Source organism: Hordeum vulgare, chromosome 6H (assembly GCF_904849725.1).
Source record: "Hordeum vulgare subsp. vulgare chromosome 6H, MorexV3_pseudomolecules_assembly, whole genome shotgun sequence".
In the NCBI taxonomy this organism is placed as follows: Eukaryota; Viridiplantae; Streptophyta; class Magnoliopsida; order Poales; family Poaceae; genus Hordeum; species Hordeum vulgare.
In genome coordinates, this window is record NC_058523.1 from 425,160,693 (window position 1) to 425,165,776 (window position 5,084).

A 5,084-nucleotide genomic window follows, 5' to 3' on the forward strand; every position below is an offset into this window, starting at 1 on the left:
CCCACTCCCGCCCACAGATAGGCAAGTCTCAGGCTATCAATATTCTTCCTTACTTCAATAGGAGATCAAGAGGCGCGAGGTGGTAAATGGCAATGGCCGTGAGGGTGGCTTTGACCAAGACAAGCGTCCTGGAGTACCCACATGCATAGCCGAAAAGGCCGGAAGTTTACCCGCCACCTTGTTCTCTAAATATTGAAAGGGAGTGCGCTTGAGCCTCATACCAACACAGGAAGACCAAGATATCCCATGGGGAATAAGGTCGAGACAGTTGGGAAGGCATGCGGGATGTCATTAAGGTCGATATTGTCACAATGAATGGCACCACTAGGATATTTTGCAGTTGGTGACCGAACCGGTCACATCTTCAAAGGAGTTGAGAGTCAAGGCAATAAAATGGATATCTTCCTTGATCGGCACAACAAAGATGGCCGCATTGTCAGCATACAAGGATGCCCAGGCAGCGCGGACGTAGAGAGGATGGAGCTTCCATTGATTAGTAGACTTGGTGAGGATGTGATGGAGCGGGTCAATGGCAATGACAAAAGGCAGGAAGGGAGAGGACCCCCTCCTGAATTCCACACCCATGCATAATTGGGTCACAAGAAACACTACTCGGCATAATTCTAGAGGACGCCATGGAGAGAAGAGTTGAGATCCATCTCGAAACCGACTTAGGAAATGATGGCGACTTAATAAATCCATCAAGTAATCCCATTTACCCGAGTTGAAGGCTTTCTTGATGTCGAGCTTGAACGGCAAGGTTGGAGTTTTCTTTTAGTGGAAGTGACAAGCCAAGTTGTGGACATACATAAAGTTATTATGGATACTCATATTCTTGATGAACGCATTTTGCATATTGGAAACGAGGTTGGACATGTGAGGAGCAATGCGAGTGGTCACCTTCTTAGCAATGATCTTTGCAACAACATGAATTAGGTTTATGGGCCTAAACTTGGTAATGTCCCGGGCTCCATCTTTTCTCAGGATAAGGGTAATGTTAGCTGAGTTGAACCAATGGAGGTTGGAAACATCGAGAGTTGAAAAATTGTTGATCACTTGCATAATTTTCTGGCTTGATGATGTCCCAACACTCTTTGAAAAGAGACCCAAAGAAACGATCCAAACGTGGGGCCTTATTGCCCGGAAGATCATTGATTTGCTACATGAACCTCCTCAGTGAATAAGGCACCAAAATATGAGAGAGCACAAGGCGACTATGGGATGCAGGCCCAATTAAAGTTCTTGGAATGAGAAGGACCCTTACCAATGTTTTTATAAAAGTGATTTTGAACACTATCTTTCTTCTCGTCATGGTTCGTGATCCAACTATTAGTGTGCTTAAGGCGGTGAATAAAATTCTTTCTTCTTTGATGCGAGATGGAAAAAATGGTATTTCCATACCCCTTTTTGAGCAAGGTAATTCGCCGGCATGGCCTCTTCCAAGCTCGTTTGATCACAACCAAGGACACAACTAAATTTTTAAGCTCCTTCCTAAGATTCCACTCGCCAAAGCTGAGCGGCCTCTGCTCTTGCGCAATGTCCAGTCAGGGGATGGTCTCAAGGTCCATATGGAGTTGGATTTTATGATTATAAAAGGCAGATTTTCTCCAGGTCCGGAGGCTCTAACTTGTTCTTTCCAGCTTGTGAAACGGTATGGCTCAATCCTTCATTCTAGGCATCCTAGGCAGTTTTCTTCAAGTTAGGCATTTTGATCCAAAAATATTTGAAACAGAAGGTCTTGGGTCGCTTCAGACCCTTGTCGCTAAGCGAGGAGGAAAGGGCAATGATCAGAGAGTGAAGACAAAAGAGCATGCTAGATGTGAGAGCCAAAATTGACTTCACAATCTTCACTACAAAAAAAGCTATCGAACTTTCTCAAAGTCCGATTGTTCTATTCATTACTTCACATAAATTTTCGATTTTGTAGGTGGTTTAACTCATAGGAGTTGAGGGTGTCTTGGAAGCGCATCAAGTGGCCACGGTCAACATTTGAGCGGTTCTTGTCACATGCACGATAAACTTGGTTGAAATCACTAGTTACAAGCCATCTCGTACCTTGTTGAGGATTAAGGTTCTTGAGCCCTTGGAAAAACACGTCCTTAAGGTGGGTTTTGGTAGGTCCATAAACTCATGTGTGCTTGAAGGAAGTGATGATATTGACAAAGGTGATTTTAGTGGAGATGCAAAAAATCAATAGTAACATTGCCCACCTTGATGGAGTCTTCATTCGAGAGAAAAAGCATGCCCCCTATGGTGCCCTCGGCTGGTCGTTCTCTAAAGTTTTTGAATCTTTCGCCACCAAGGAAGGATGCCACAAATGGGTCCATCTTGCACACAAACAAAGTTGGTGGGGCATCATGGTCTCGTCAATAGCAGCTCGACGATCCGAGTAGAGGAAGTGTGTGAATATAACAACTCGTCTGAATACAAAAGAAGCACTCGATAGCGGAAGTGTGGCTTACACAAGTTAAAAGCCATGTAGATTGCTGGAGAAACACGCCGGACTTGTGATGTTGTGTAGTGTTTTCGGGAGAATGAATCGCCCCCTCCATGCAAATACACCTTCCTTTCATGACATTAACTATTGCAAATGCCAAGGACGTGTTTGGTTACCTGGAGTACCCTTAACCAGGCCAGTGGGGGAGATAATGGCCTGTTAGGTTGCCTGCCTCGCATACAAATCTTGGCCCGCATGAACCTTAAAGAAATCCTCAGCCAGGCCCACTAGGAATGGTCGAATCAGCAGTTTCAAGCAAGTCAGGCTGGGGCGATGCAGGGGAGGGGAACGGCGCGCTGCATAGCTAGGGCAAGGAGATGGCGGGAGCGATGGCGTGTCTCCGAAAAAGCGGTAGGACGAAATCGCGTTAGTGCCCGCCGATTTGCGGTCGCCCTATATAGCTAGGGTGACTGGCGCATCAAAACTTTCGTCACAATCCCCCTCCCTCTCAAGATTTCACTCTGTCTTGGATCCACCTCGACGAAGAGGTAAGCGGCGCAACTACCCTCGCGACCGATTGGCTATGGCGCCATATCCACTCTGCTTCTTCTCCTTCGTGTCGCACCTCTACTGCAGCTCCTCTTATGGCGTTTATAAGTTCGATGATCCCATATCCTCTACTAGTATTATCTAGATCTGGCGATGGCTTGGGGTTAGATCGTCCGATCTATTTGATTGTGATGTTGTAGTAGCTAGTAGGGATGGATTTGAAGCATGCTAGGGGTTGTTTCCGTGATTGCTTCCATGGATGTTCGTGGATGGATTGGTAGTATGCTTGGATGATTATGGATGGATATGTAGTATGCTTTGATGTTCATGAATGGATTCATAGTATGCTTAGATGTTCAAGGATGGATTGGTGGTATGCTTAGATGTATGGTATGTTAGTGTGCAAGTGTTGAACAAGATCATCCATATGTGTCCATGATTAGTGTTGTCTTTAACTAGATCATACATGTGTGCATGTTTTACAGGTAGTCTATGTTGTCAATGTATAGTGTGTTGTCCATGTTTACAGACAACTAGTTCATATTGTCGATGTGTGGTGTGTTGTGTTGTTGATGACGCTTACGTTTATAGGAGATGAGCACACAAGAGTTTAGTCTCGCCATCGTGTCATCCGAGAGCTAGTTCCCGACGTCCTACGTCGAGCACTCATAGGCTAACATCAACTAGATGCCTCTTGATTCAGAGGTTTTCGAGTTCCGGCCTACGGTTCCTCCATGTGTGCTGGCTCGGCCCAATGTTGTATATCATGTGGCTACTCAAAAGGCAGCCAGAAAGGATAAGAAGGATGGGAGGGGATGCAACATGAAATGGCGGTCGTTCCTCTCCACTTTTGTGCTTAACAAGATGTGTGAGATCATACCTAGTGGAGTGAGGACTCGCAAGGGGTTCAAGGAGGTGCAATTGAACTCTATGGCAAAGCAAGTCTTCGAGTTTTATGGACATGGAGGTCACCTCGACTCAGGTCTACAACCACCTGAGGAAGTGGAGAACAAGGTGGATCATCTTGTCCAAGATAAGAGATCTGAGCGGTGCTTCATGGGATGAGGAGACCTGCACGATCATGTTGGAGGCACAGCACTACCAAGGCCACATCATGGTTAGCTCACAAACCATGCCATTCTAACTAATCATCTCATATGAACCATGGACATACTAACTAACCACCACTCTATCCCGTTTCTTTCTTAGGATCATCCCAAGGACACAGAGTTCCTCAACACACCTATGCAGAACTACCACCAGATGCAGCAGATCTTCTCCTTCGGGATCGCTACCGGCAAGCATGCCATGGGCTCGCCAATGCCATCGATGCCGCCAATGCCTGACTATCCAGACACCCAAGAGTGAGACACCATCAACATTGATGCTCCTGAGAAGGAAGGTCAACATGTTCTTGTGCTTGATAGGAAGAGGAAGTGTGCATGCTTCATGAAGGAGGAGTTGACCGTCTTGGGCAGCATAACTCGGGCAGTGAAGGAGGTGGCCATTACCATCACGCAGAGCAAGACGGTCAACGTCCACCCTGAGCTCTACGACGCCATCATGGAGCAAGTTAGCTTCATCCCAGAGGCTCTCATGGTGGCTATCAGCCACCTCGTTGACAACAAAGCCCAGGGTGTCGGGTTTGTTTCCATGGGAGATGATCGCACGGTGCTCTCGCGGAGGACCTGGCTGGGCAAGCACTACTATTGGTGTTGCTTCTGCTGGTGGCGACTGCATGCATGACCCTCCATGATGACGATGAGGATGACAATGTATATTTTATGTACTTAGGTCTTGAAACAATCTTGTGGTCTGTATATTTTGGTGAAGTGGTATATACTAACCCCTCATGGTGATCCGCACGGTGATCACGAAGTTGCAGTGGTAGGATTACATCCTCTTTTGGATGTGGTGGTAGGATGACACCAGTATAGTGGTAGGTTGAACTTGTTATGCGGTATGATCATGCATGCTTACTAATGCTCTTATGCTCCATTTCTTATGTGCTTCATTGCTTGATTACTTGTGCTCTTATGCTCCATTTCTTGCTGGGTCAAGTGGTATGCCATGTTCGAAGGGAGGGTTCCTGGAGTTT